The sequence below is a fragment of the Mustela putorius genome, unplaced genomic scaffold (assembly GCF_011764305.1).
Source record: "Mustela putorius furo isolate JIRA1106 unplaced genomic scaffold, ASM1176430v1.1 tig00000785_pilon_pilon_pilon, whole genome shotgun sequence".
NCBI classification, from domain to species: Eukaryota; Metazoa; Chordata; class Mammalia; order Carnivora; family Mustelidae; genus Mustela; species Mustela putorius.
Window position 1 is genome coordinate 2003833 of NW_025421480.1, and position 12739 is coordinate 2016571.

General features: G+C 39.2%; 1 protein-coding gene and 1 long non-coding RNA gene across 6 annotated transcripts in view; one reads left to right on the forward strand and one right to left on the reverse strand.

Annotated features, from left to right (window-relative positions):
* Nucleotides 1–12739, forward strand: part of DNM3 (dynamin 3) — a 546523-nt gene that overhangs the window by 302366 nt on the left and 231418 nt on the right. The gene's annotated exons all lie outside the window — the stretch shown is intronic.
* LOC106006212 lies at nucleotides 1633–8260 on the reverse strand. The gene is made up of 2 exons (XR_001180161.2): nucleotides 4549–8260; nucleotides 1633–3673 (listed from the first exon to the last, which is right to left on the reverse strand). It is a non-coding gene; the product is annotated as an uncharacterized LOC106006212 (long non-coding RNA).

A 12739-nucleotide genomic window follows, 5' to 3' on the forward strand; every position in this document is an offset into this window, starting at 1 on the left:
AATGTGCTTCATTTAATGAACTTAAATATGTATAATATTCCTCCAGGCATTTTTTGAAAGTGAAGTGTAAAAAAGGTAAAACTAAAATGTTAACCTCACATTTTACGGGAGCACTATTTGAAGTGGAGTGGCTCTCTTAAGGGTGACTCTGCTGGCTTCGATTTCCCTTTGGAGTCTGCTGGGGTAGAACAGTCTTTACATTCTGACCTGCTATCATGTCACCCAGAAGGGTCTCAGGTACTGGGCTGGGTCTGCCTCGCAGGGTCCAGTAGAACAATCCAGATGTGGACTTCTGTTGACAGTTGCTGCGGGTTATAGAAAACATTTAACACTGGGCGGTACTATGTAAATATTTCAGGAGACATTTTTGTATCACCTTCCTGTTTATATTTTATGTTTTCTGAACTATTGTTTAGTACTCTCTTTGCCAGTCATGGGACTTTCATTTAAGGGAAGAAACTTCAGTGTGTTTTTCAGAAGTATATTTTTGCAGAGGCCCGATTTCCTAAGGCCAGATCGTTAAATGCAAGAATTTAGCCTTAATTATATTTTTACTTCGCGGTTGTGCCCAATCTTTTTCCTTTTTTTTTTTTTTTTTTAAGAAACTATAGTGTCAGGTCTAGTAAAATAGCCCCAAATCCTAGAAATCTTTAACCTCGTAGGATTTTTAGCCTTAAGACTAAACCTTTCATTTTAAAAATGATCTGAATAAAAATAGGTTTTTTTAGTCCAAACTATATATTTGAAATATTTAATTAAGTTTTGAAGAAACCAGAAAATTTTAATGTAGTCTTGTGCTACGTTTTTGAAGGTTCAACCATAATCTCAAGAAGAAGAAATTAATTTTAAATACTGAAGTTAAAACATTTTAGTGAACCAAATCAAAGTTGACAGTTTTCTAATTTGATCTCTCACCTTTTTTACCCATCAGTGTGTAAGCGTTCATATACACAAGCTAGCTCTGATAATTTCTCCCCCGTTCACAGTGTATAAACTGAGGCTTTGACACTTCCTCAAGAGATATGGTAAAGTGCACATTGCGTTACCATCGACCGCTTTCCTTGCTCTTTTTGAAAATAATCACATTCCCCAAACATTTCAAGAGTTTCAAGGTTTACAGGGAATGGGAGCATGTATTCCAAGTGAATGCATTGGCCTGGTAATTTCACCTTTAGAACTGTAGTGTCATCTCTTCTTAATTAAACAGTGACAAAGTAGTAAGTCTTTGTGTATCAGTAAGTCTTTGTGTACACTTGGGACTATCGAAGCTTCAATTCCAATTTACTGTATATCAATAGAGGAGAAGCCACTATTCTAACACATATGAACATTGTGTTCAAAATCCTCTTTTCACTATGTTTTACCCAGACCCAAACTGGTAGAGTTTATTAAAACACATGATCCCCTGGAACATTATCTCTTGCCTTGTTTTCTTGTCTCCCTCTCTCTTAAAAAATCATGAGCTAGAAAACCAAACTTAGTTTTTGCAGTAGAACTATTAGAATCATTTCTTCTCTGTCAAGCGTAGGACTGAAGTTATATTGTTTTGTTGTATTGCTTACAGGGTGCTGCAAAGCTGTGTACAATTAATGTCAAGGGTAGTAATTTACTGACAACACTTAGGCAAAGAGAACATTTTCAGAAATGGGTTTTATTATATTTCATCGGCACCACTCACTTTACTTTTGGTGGGTTTCAATATTTGAGTCAAAATATAGTAATAAAATAGTACATACGAATTAAGTATTCATCCAACAGATCCGACCCCCAGGCCCCCACACCCCTCACTCTGGCCACAGCTCTTGGTGTGGATGCTGCGGCATGAGGGCTGCTCGTGCTCAGTGGCTGCTGGTCACTCAGGCTGGGTTGCCGTGTGACTGCCTGTCTGTGCCTGCTGTACAGGTGAGCGCATGTTCTGCACAGCAAGTGTAGACAGGCAGACACATGGCAACTCCGTCCAGCCAGGCCCTTGGCTCCTTCGGGTTTCCTCTGCTCATGGGCAGACACAATCAGTCTGTTTTCCAGATTTGGTGATTTGGGAGGGTGAGGGGGAAAGGGAGAGAAACACACAATAGAATTAAACATTACGACATTATGGAACTAAAACAAGTGAGACTTTTGACTTTATTCAGAAAGTACACTTTTACATCGGTTCCAAATGTGCTAACATGGAGAATGGTCGTAACTGAAAACTCACATTGAAATTTTAAGGAAAAAAACAAAAGAAAACAGAAAAAAAAAAGATTAAACACAAGGTTTATTCTTAAATCCAATTCGTAGTAGTATTACTGGCCCCACATGCAGTCAGAGTTCAGAGTAATTGAACCAGATGTTTTTCCTCTTCACAAAAACTGCATATTTTAATACTGAAGTTAAAGATAAAGACTGTGTTTATACATGTTTCTTGTGGTAGATAAGTGCCATAGCCCTGCCCATGAAAAAGAAACTTGTCATTGACATGGAAACGGCAGCCATTTTCAAAATAATCAATGAGCCCAATGTCTTTGGCAGTTCAACCAGCCAACTTTGGTATCAGATGCTTTGCTTTACAAGGGGGTGGATTTTTGCCAATACGTCATAAAACAGCGAGAACGTATTTAAATTTCTCACGTTCTTTTTAATGCAAAGTTTTTAGTTATGGGTGTGAAAACCAAAATAAGAAGCAGTTGTGAGCTTACTCGCTCCTCTTCTTAATTAATTATAGCGCCATACCAGGCATCAAAAGGGTATAAACTAAAAAGTTGTTTCCCACAGTGCTGTTCAGAATGTGTTTTGGACATTGGTAGTACCACACAGTTGCAGAATAGTTTCTTAAACATAGGAAAGGAAACCTCATTTGATATCCAGAGAGTAAAACCAGACCCCTTGGAAAATTTTCTTATAATTTATGTAAGAAAGAGTTACTGGTGTTAAAAACACAGATAGAAAATGTAATTCTGGTGGCTCAAGGATAATCCTACTGGCTATTTTAGTATAAATGATCAATTCACATTCATAGAGGTATTTAATAAATTCCCTTGCCCTTTAAAAAACAAAACATTTAGATAGTCAAAATTCCAGTAAGTGGGATTTCTTCAAAAATAAAACAAAACCTTATTGTCCAAGGAGTGTGGAGTTTGGGACTTTTTCCAAAGAATTTTGAAGAAAACGCGTCGTTATTTCCCTTTAACTGTAAAATTCTGAGAAAATAGCAAACACACTTTATGGAGAGGAAAATGTTTTGAAAGGCTGAAAAAAATGCAGTTTTCTACACGTCTGAACTTTTATGCATTGATTAGATATGGTACAGTTTCAACAAAGAGCTGATAAGAGCAATTTTCCATTTATTTGATTTCAAGAAAATAAATGTCTGATTCTGTTTCTGGTCATCATTCTGAGTAGAGAACTTTCTTTTTTTTTTTTTTTTTGTCCTAACAGAATCAAAAACATCAGTAAACTTGGCTGCTATTTAGATAATTACAAGGTCAGAGTATGCAAAAACAAATACCTTACGAAAGTATTTTGGTATTGGTACTGCATACAGTGTAACAGAAGATATTTAGAGTGATTCACTTACAAAGAGTATATTGGTGGAAATTAAAAATTACTGGGATTCTGTATAGCTTTCCCTCTCTCTCCCATAAATAATCTGATCCCGTTAACTCTGCTCAATTAAGGGAATGATGCATGCGACCTGAAAATAGAAAGAAATATTTGTGAGTTTATATGCTATATTTTAATATGAAACAGTTCTAGTAAATCAAGATGACCCCAAAATATTTGAGCCTGAAAATCCATAGCCTTTTTTCAGGGAGAAGAAAATCTTGCTGAAAAATGACTGCTCTATTCATACAACTTTTGGAAAATTTTTTTCTAATGGCTTTTTAAACTACAGTTATAGTTGTGAAATATACATACTTCATAGTTATGTTGAACCTGCCCTCAATCTTGTTAAAAAGACAGAAGGCTGAAAAAAACATTCAAGACTCTTTTTCCGTCTCCCAACTAGAGTGAATATCAATTCATTATCACTTAAAATACTAGCTAAAATATAAAAGAGCTATTTCTGTTATCACACCATGTAATTTTTGATGTGATTATTATACCTTATTTTCTCTTGTCTTTTATTTATTATCTTAAGGAAAAAATACAAGGAAAGAATTATCTTCTAAATCCTTTACAGCAAAATTAAACCAAAACAACTTCAGGAAACTGGCTGTCACGATAGGTCAGGATATTCAAAATGAAGATTTAATTATTTTCCTTAATTTACTTCATTAAAACTGATAAAGCTTTTAAAAAGAGACCTTCAAAACCTTTCCAAACTTTACATAGTTTACAGCACACTAAGGTGAAAAGATAGAAGAAAGATAGAAGAAACCAAGTAAGGAATTTTCTGTCTTCCCTGAAGATTCCTCATTTCAGGTTGGAGCCTGACCCTCTGGTTATTTTAAGTTGGGGTTTCTGAGTGATGCCCCCTTAGTTATTATTTGGACATTATTGTGATGGCTGAGATACTCTCCTTAGAAAAGAGGAAAATGGATTGTTTTTAGGGAGCAGAGCTCTTACAGAGTAATTGGAAGTTTGGGCTTCTCTTTAGTAAGGATGGACGCTGGTGGGGAAGTGAACTGTTTCACATTTTCAAGTTGTATTTTCCTCTTATTTCCTTAAAAAAAAAAAAAAAGGAAAAATTCTTTCATTAGAAGCTTTACGCCTCAGCTTTTTCTCACGGCGTGAAAAGCTTGGGTGGTCTATAAGGCGAGAGGTGGGGGGAGACAGTATATTTTGGTCTTTTAAAAACATAAACACCATTATCTGGGCCGAGAGACAGAAATGCCAAGCCGGAAGGACGTTAACCTATTGACTAACTGCAGGAAAGTGATCAGTGTGAAACTTTGTCCCACTGTAAACAATGTGATTTCTTTGATTTTGAGATCTGTGGCTTAAAAAAGGGAATGGGGTTTGAAAAATGTTTTATATCAATCCTCATCCAATTAAGAATTGATGGTGTTGAGGCTGAGGCCCTAAATTTCCTTTCTCTTGGATGCCAGAAAAAGTTTTGCTTTTATCTTTGTACCTAGCCTACTTCACCAGTCATCTACGCACTAAAATGAAAAATAACTACTGAGCTTCTATGAAATGCAATTTGGACAGGCCCTGCAAGCATTGTTCTCTTTCTGACGATGTACAATATTTAATTTTAATACTTACGATCATATCCAAGGGTAATTTGAGTTGAAGATGTCACTGTTGTTAGTTTCCTCTGGAATAGATCCCATGACCTCTAAAATATTTGTATATCTCCTTATAAAGTAATATCAAAATAAAGTTAAACATTGCTCTCATTACCCTGGAAAGAGAGCAGGTTATTTTACGATACATGTGTATTCATGCTGGGGTATAGCCCAGCGTATGAATGGCCATCCTATCCTGCCTTCAGTCCACAGGGCTTTATAAAGTGAGCTTTTACTTTTGAGCCTGAATTTAGCCCATCCGATTTAAAAGTAAGTAGGATTTCTTTTCATTATTTAAAAGTTTGCATCAAAATGGCTTGTCGGGACTCCACCGAACACTTGTAGGCACCCCTAGGCTAACCCTCTACAAATCAATTCTTAAGGTTCCCATTCCTGTACTTATGCCAAGGACACCATCGGGTCCCCTCTATCTCCAGACTAAAATTCGTCCTGCGGGAGAGAATTGGTGGGTGAGCAGTGATAGTTTCTTACAATCAGAAAGGCCATTTAATGTAAAGAAAGACATTTAAATTAAATATACATGAAAGGAAAGCAAGTTGTGAAATTCTGTCATTTATAGTTTAAAAAAAATTTTTCGGAAAACTTTAAACATTGCCAAAGTCTTTTATAGCTACATTTCTTCTTTAGTAAGTGCATCAACTAGTAAAAATGTATTTCTTGAGAAAATAAGCTTCTGTAATTACCTCATAGTTTGTTTGTTTGTTTTCAGTTTCCTTGTGTAAGAGGAACTATGGATATTTTAAATATCTCTTGTTCTATTAAAAATAATTAATATGCAGGCTTCCAGGTCACAACAGAAAAAACAAAGGATGGCTTTATCATATCATTTAAGTGGAGAAGTGGAGAAGATGACTAAATAGATATCCTTGCTTTTTTTCAAATAAAAAGTATGAATAGAAGAGATAACCTATATGTTCTTTATACCAGTTTGGGGATGATCAAAAGGGTAGTTTAAAAAGTAAATCGTTTTCACGAAAGATAACTTGGGGAAACTTTTTTGTCATAAAATGTTTCACAAAAGAGAACTTGTTACAATTTTTAGATTGTTACAAAATGTACCATTTAGAAAAGGATTTGTTCAGGAACTGCTGTAATTTTAAGGAATTTAAAGGAGGACAAAAGAGAGCTCTTCATTTTTTCGTAAAAGCCTATAGAACAGATGTTTTCATTATATAAAATAGTTCTATAAAATGGAGGTTGAGGGAATTAGGGGTGAGGCAGTAACATTCTTCCAGAACTTTCTTTAGGAGGCCCACCTTTACAGTGCAGGATGGATCACGTTGCAACCAGACTTTCTCTGTTCTTCTCGCTATTGGGATTTCATTCAGCTTGAGGGATTTCCTCCCTCCCACCTTCTCCCCACCCCCCTTCACCTCCAGGACAGCTGGAAACGGACCAAAGAAAACTGTGCCTTTGTTTACAAATTCCTTTTTTATCAGCGGGTTTCTAGACAAAGTGCCTTATCATTTTAAATGCTCGTGGAAATAGCAGCATCGTAAAATAGCAGCGGCATGAGGGCTCCGCTGACCAGCAATTATCAACCATTTTCAGATTAAAAAAAAATAAAACTGTACCACAGAGATACGTAGTGGGGTATCTGTAGACAGAGGTGTCTGCTGTTCTCCGACTTAATCAGTTGCTGACTCACTGAGTTCTGGGTTGGCGCTCTTTCTGGGTCAGTCCCGTCTGCCTCGTCTGGTGGGCAAAACCTTGGCAGCCTCTACTTTTATTGTTAGATACTACTATTCCTGGTATTTATAGTATGTAAGTAAATTTTCCCAAAAAGCACTGTTCGGATAGCATTTTACAAATAGCAGATAGTCTTTACTTGGAGGCAAAATGGATTCAATCCTGGGATGTTAAAATTTCTACTGTAGCCCTTACTCAGATAAGTTTTTAGGCCCTTGGATTATTAAGTTCAACAATTAAAAACCAGCCTCATTAAATTACTCTGAAGTGTTTCGAGTGTTTTCATGTTTCGGTTGGAAGTGGGAAAATCTTTGACCTTAAGGAAATACTTGACGTAGGAGTCTTCAGAAATCAAACAGCATACAATAAATCGCTCTGTACCCCAGGCTGCTCCTCCCTCGAGGGCGGCCGCGCTGCCCCCCACCGCACGGAGCCCTCCGTTTCCCTCGTTTCCCTCGCAGGCCCTTGGCTCCCCACCTCGGCTCTCCTGGGCACAGACCAGGTGAGCGCTCAAGAAGGCCTTACCCACAGCTCTTCTTTCGAGCGCTCCTTTCTCAGCAGTGTCCCCGAGGGCTTCTGGGTCCCTAGTGTGCAAAACCTGTGAAGAAAAACACTGGGCGTGAGATTTGAAAAAGCAGACAAAAGTCTTCTCCTTGGAAACAGCCACTTTGGTCCCCGGACGTCCGCAGCGTTGCTCTCCCTTGCCCAGTCTAACCAATGTGCAGACTACTGTACAACGGCATTGTCCTGAACAGGTAGTCTGAACACTGGGGCGACGGAGCAGGATCTCCCGAAGCTTCCATCTATGCACTTAAAATCCTCTCCCGGTCTTTGGGAAAAGCCTCCCTTCCTGCGCCGGGGGTAGCTTTCGGCTCTCCCCCCAGAATTCTGCTGCACTGACTGAGACACACTCAAGGGCTGTGATTTCCAGTCTTGACGTGGCACATTTGCTGCAGACTGGGGAACTGGCAATGAATTTAGGACCAGGAAAAGGGGGAGGGCTGGGCTGGAGAGTCCATATATGGGATGATGTCACCCTGGGGAGGTTTGGGTATGCGCGGTGCCGCTGGAGAGACCGCTAGGATCGCCTGCTCTCAGACATGGGTCTGTGCGTAAAATGGTACCAGATGTTTTAGTGTAATGTTAAGCAGTCATTTCATCTTCAGGCCAGATTTTTTTCCTCAACTGGGCAGGAAGTGGGCCTCAGTATGGAAAAGCTGTAAAAAAAAAAAAAAAGAAAGAAAGAAAAGAAAAGAAAGAAAAGAGTCGAGATGTACAGTTCTGCTGTGGCCAACTGAAAGTGAGTTAGTGTAGAAGTACAATACAAATCTGCTGTCTGGTCCAGGCTAGAAAAGTAATTTGAAGATAGAGGGTAGATTTAAAAAAAAGAAAGAAAGAAAGAAAGTAAACAAAAAGTTGAACACTGGAAGTCAGGGCTCATTTGCCAACTCTTTGGAGCTTTCCTGTGGCACTTTATTTTCTGGTATTTCACTCGTCAAAAAGGGCAGATAAGTTCTTTTTTTTTTTTTTTCCTGTCTCTTTCCCTCCTCCTCCTCGTCTGTTGGATCTGTCAGCGGCTTGCAGGCTGCTCTAGACTTGAACAGTAATTATAGCAACTTCCTGAAAGTGAAGCCCCCATGAAAAGTCTGGAGAAATGTTCTTTGTCATGGCCTCTACATGAGTAATTAGTTCCACATGTGGCCTTCCTCGTTTCCCTCAGCGATGCTGGCTGGCTCCCCGAGTGCCGTGCTGTATGGCTTGACCTAAAGAAACTTTCAAGTTTCTTTAGTTTCTTGCACTACGAAATCCCGACTTCAGTCTTCTAACAAATTGCCTCTGGTCGATCTGTGCTCTTAGGTACAGCACTCTTCTTCACTGGGAATTCTTGATTCTGTGTGAAGATTTCATTTTATTTTAATGGAATGCCACTGCTTAAGTTTTTATCTCGAGTTAACGAAATCTGTTGAGATTTGCCAAGTACTGCTTGACCAGAGGTTAGAACATACCAGCCCACTGGCATCTCCTCAACTTCTCCCATTGTTGCTGTTTTCAATTATATACGCTGTTGAAGATTCTGGGTAGATGGCCCTGCGACTGCCCCCCCCCCTCCACAGAATTCTGATTAAAGTTCGAGTTACCTCAAACAAGAGCTTGATGAATTGCCCTTCCAGAGATCAAAATGTGAGAAAATTCCTAGGTAGCTTCCAAATATCATTTGAGTAGCCAAACTATGAAACTCAGTAATCTTTAAAGAATTACAGCTAAAGCGGTTCATTTCTACTGGCCTTATGCGATACTTATTAGAAGCAGAAAAAATCTACCTCTTTTAAATATATTGGGTTGAATATTTCCAAAAGCTTCGAGTGAGAGCCATCTTAAAGCCTTCACGTACCATGAAATGTCTTCTCTTGAATTAACATATACCACTAATGGAATCCGAAGTTGTGACAAGTCCTGGTCACCTTGGTAGGAAGATTAAGTAAGATAAAAATGAATTATCCAGTAATTCAGGGTGGAACAAAGAGATTAGCACTGGGTACATCATTGATGGGGGGGGGGGTTAAAGCATCAGTGGAAATCAGAGGAGTTTCTTCCTATCACTGTGTTTCCACTTCCATACTTATGTCCATAGGGCCTGTCCCGCAGTGCTTGAGCGAGCCCCGTATGCTCTCTCTCGCCTCCCCCTGCCCTATTACTGCTCCTATAATACTTGGAATAGACGAGTGTGACTACACACACTCTAATAGTCTTATTACCCATGAATACCAACTCTGTCCTTGCTCAGTGTCTATATGTTTATTCACAAATCATCCTAGAGGAGCCATGAGAGAGAGAGAGAGAGGCAGTAGTCAGCCAGGAATCCAGCATTCCAGGTGTGGGCTTGTTTCGGCCACAAATAGTGAAAGCCTTTCCCCTGCCCTCTTCTCTTCCCATTGATGGATGGGACGTGTCTTGGTAATTTTGGATAAGGCACGTGGAAGGTGGTTCTCATCAAACTGCTCCGCAATTTCTTCTTACTCACACATCTGTAGTTTCTCAAACGTAGGAGCGAACCTTCCTCAAAAAGGGACTTTTATGAGGTTTTCTCTAAGGAACTCAAATTCATAATTATCTTTACTGTTTTTGAAGAAGTTTAATTGCTTTTCTACAGAGTACAACTATACAGGTTTTGTTCTTAGCGTATGTGCTCGTCGCGTTGGGCATCTAGTTGACTAAAATGTTTTAGAGTTATCTTTCCTTCGAATAGTTCAACAAATATTCATTATTGCCTCCTCACATACTGGTCCCGATGCTAGGGACTGGGCATCTGAAGATTGAGAAGACACGATTCCTGCCCTCAAAGGGCTCACACTTACTTAAAATGTTAAGAATTGTTAATGTTAAGAATGTTAAGAATTTATAATGTTAAGAGTTAATGCTTAATCTGTGATCAGATTCCCTCTACAAAATCTTCCATGCCTCTGTGGGAAGTCCTCGGTATTCATTTGTAAATGGCCTGAGGACCTTTTCTATGTCTGCAAAGTTATCCGTTAAATACCTGCCATGTGATGGGCTCTAGAAAGCACAGTGATGTGCCAACAAAGACTGGCCTTTGAGAACTAATGTTATTTAAGATTTTTGCTTAAATAAGTTGGCTGTTTCAAAACATATTGACCAAAGTGATTGTTTGAATCAGTGGATAGTTTGGGGTGACTATAAAATTTGCTCTATTTTGAAATGTCATGGAAAGAAAACACTGTTTCAGTTGGTTACCATTCCCAAGCTTGGCACATCTTTATACCTTTAGAAATACTCAAACTGAAACCGGGACCATGTCTTGTTTCTTTGTACTCATGAAGGGACAGGGCTACTAGTGTTTACAGTAGAGTATCTTATGACACCTACATATGGTGTCACAGGTAATATGGATACAGCTTTAATTTTTTCGTCACAAAATTGGTGCATAGGTGTTGTTAAAGTCCAAACAATAGAAAGTGTGTAAAGAAAAGTTGATCCTCTCCCCTGCCGACCTCCTAACCCTTTCTGCTCTCCCTGATCAGTGGTAACAGTTTTGTGTGATTCTTTTTACCGTCTTCTCAGTGGCCATTTATAGCTTCTTTACAGAGTACAAAATCTCTCCACATACAGTGTATGAGTTTTGTATGATTTATGTGGCAGGTATCATCATTCCCATTTTACTGCTGGTGAAACTGAGGCTTGTAGTTAAGCATATTGCTTCGTGGAATTACAGTAAGCGGCAGAACTCAGGCTTGTTCTAACGCAGACACCTGTACCCTGAAGCATATTGTCCTCTCACAGAGACCCTCTCCGCTACAGGGTTCTTACAGCACTTCTATTCTCTGTTATTCATTCGCTAATTATCCGCTGTCCTCTTAGTTCTCTACTGCAGTGTTACCAAGTGTTGCACGTATGTGGATTTTTCCCCAAATAGAATATAAGCTACCTGAGGGCAGGGATGCTGTCTGTACACTTTATTGGCCTGTGGCAGGTCATTTAGTATTTGGTCAAAGAATGATAAAAGCTACATAGTACGCATGCACTTTCTGATCAAGCCTTTATCATGACAATGATGCAAGAATTAAAACTACCTTATTTTTTAATCTCAAGTGGGAAACATGGATGTAGGTGTCCTCCAGTTGTGTGTCAGCCTGCACTACTGATTTAGAAATAAAGGTGAACATTTGGGCCCACCATATTTCCTTGGTTATTTTTGGCCTTGTAATCTTCTGGAAGCATCCTGGTAGCTACCGGTCCCATAATCTGGTGTGAAAAGCAGGATCTAACCAAGTTGTGGCATTTCCTTTCTTGTTGTTTTCTCATTCCCACTTTGTATTTGCGATAAAAATCTAGTTGATCCCAGTTCATTGCAAATTAGGAAAGATGCCCCCACTTCGTTCGGCTTCATGTTGTGCGGGTTGGCACTTTTTTTTTTTTTAATTGGAAGCAATGTAATCCCCTAATCACCAGCATTTCCTATTTTGGGGGGCCCAGAAGGACTGGGAGATTTGTTGTAGCAAACGCTTTCCTGCCCTTCCCTGACTTCAGATGGCCGCCTTCGGACCTCTGCAGTGCGGTTCCCTCTCAGGCAGAGAGGCCACGTCAGAGGCTATAAAATGGAGGAGAAATAGGCCAGAAGAATCCACAGATTTTCCTTCAGCAACTGAAAAAGAAGTTGAATTAGAACAGCTATAAATCATAAATTTACTGCAATTGGGTTTTCAGCCTTTGAAATGCTTATAAGACGCGAAGACTGTGAGAGAGTTGATTTTAAAACGTACATTTACTAATGCACGTTTTGTTTTGCCAGTCTGTAGACTTTCCATTGCTGAGTCTGTTTATTTAGAAATCAGCCCCTAACCAAAAGCAGTATATATTTTATGAACATTCTTTCCTCAACTCAATTGAGAAAGATAATGTTACGACTCAGAGTTTCACGAACCACTGTCGTGCACAGCAGCCATTTCTGCGTTTCAGTAACATAATACATCCGGCAGACAAACCTTAAAAACTCTGGCTCTCTTGGAAACCAGTCGCATGAAGGTAAATATATGATTTATGACTCCAGTAAAATTTCAAGCACTGTCTTGAAATCTTTAGGGAAAAGCAAGATAAAGGGGTAGGAAAATTGGTGCTGGCCTCTCCAGGCAGACTTTAAGTGAGAGCGTACTAGGAATGCAGTCTGCTGCCTGCTTCCGCCCCCAAAAGCTGGCGAGCATCATCTGAATGCTATGTGCTCTGAGCTCCCATTGAATTCCACGTTACAATCAGACTTTAAAATGAGCCCTGGCTCGCTTGGACAAGAACAATATGGTGTC